This window comes from Branchiostoma floridae, chromosome 10 (genome assembly GCF_000003815.2).
Source record: "Branchiostoma floridae strain S238N-H82 chromosome 10, Bfl_VNyyK, whole genome shotgun sequence".
In the NCBI taxonomy this organism is placed as follows: domain Eukaryota; kingdom Metazoa; phylum Chordata; class Leptocardii; order Amphioxiformes; family Branchiostomatidae; genus Branchiostoma; species Branchiostoma floridae.
Window position 1 is genome coordinate 20800244 of NC_049988.1, and position 1401 is coordinate 20801644.

Below are 1401 nucleotides of genomic sequence, written 5' to 3' on the forward strand. Positions count from 1 at the left end.
GAGTGACATAAAATCAAGTGCATTATCTCGCACCAGAAATTGCATTAGCTATTCATAAAGATGAACAATTTCCAAATCAGGCTAATAAATTGTATGTGAATATATAAGTAGCCATGACGTCATCAAAACGTTGGAGAGGCCTTCCGAGACCGCAGCAAAACGCTAACGTGAGTTTAGGAGAGCGCCAGCTCAAAACGTCACACGAGAAGTCGCAATAGATAATATTTAGGATCATTTTGTTATATCGCTGTGGCTATTGACACACTGAGTGTGCCTATAGCCTAAACAGGCTATTGACACACCGAGATTCCAGCCAGCCAATCAGAGCTTGTAACATGCCTTTCCCGACATTATTTTGCCAGGCTCTCGTCTCATTACAAACTTTTCACATAAGTAACAGTTGTTTAGACATTTTTCGGAGGATTAGACATTAGAATCTTTGAATCTTGGAATGAACGGACGTATTCAAGTTATGCCTTAGATTTGGATACCTGTTAATACAAGTTGGTACTGTGAATGTTAGCATGGCGTAGTGGTTAGCGTGATTAGTCGCCACACTGCCGACCCCGGTTCGAACCCGCCTAGTGAAAGTTTTTTTTTTTCAATTGTCCTTTTACCTTTTTATAACATCCATTTGATATAAGAATATTTTCGTCATGCGACCAGAACCATGAAAACCCACCTTTGGGACTTTTTGGTCTGCATTTTCAAGAGTGCATGTTTAGGTAACAGTTACGTTTATTTTTTTCAGCCGCAGAATCCACCCGCTACGTTCTTATTTTGGACGGTACACTTATTATTTCTTTTAAATTGGACCAGGGACCCCTGAAATAATAAAATGTGGGGTTTTCCAAGGATAAAAGCTCCTTGGGTTTTCTAACCATAATTCTGCGGTATTTTTGCTCAAAATTCACGCCGTCGAAGCATATATTTCCGCGCCGCTATGTCATCCAAACATATCGGTTGATCTCGCTATGACGCTACAAAGTTCTTTCAAAATAATGAAAGTAAAACAACAACTATAACTTCGCTTCACTTGTGATATCAGTTTTGAGGCCGCAAATTCTCCCTAACGGCAGGAATTCGTCGGCAAACACAGCTGAAAACGTGTTCCAACATGGTCACATGCGGTGTTTGCATGGTACTAAATATAGTTAGCTCATTTGCATACTTGTGACTGGCTACATGCGGCCTATACCGTAAACACGTGAAAAGATCGTATTTTGGGTTGATGATGGGCACAGAATGCCATTTGTATTTTCAGAGTGTTGCCTTTCAAATATAATCGTAAGATTTTCTCATTTTCGTGGTTTCTAGTGTCAAAATTTTAATAATACGTATTTAGCAGACAAGCAAATTATCCTACTTCAACACCAAGGCAGCAGCATTTGCCTTGCCGGC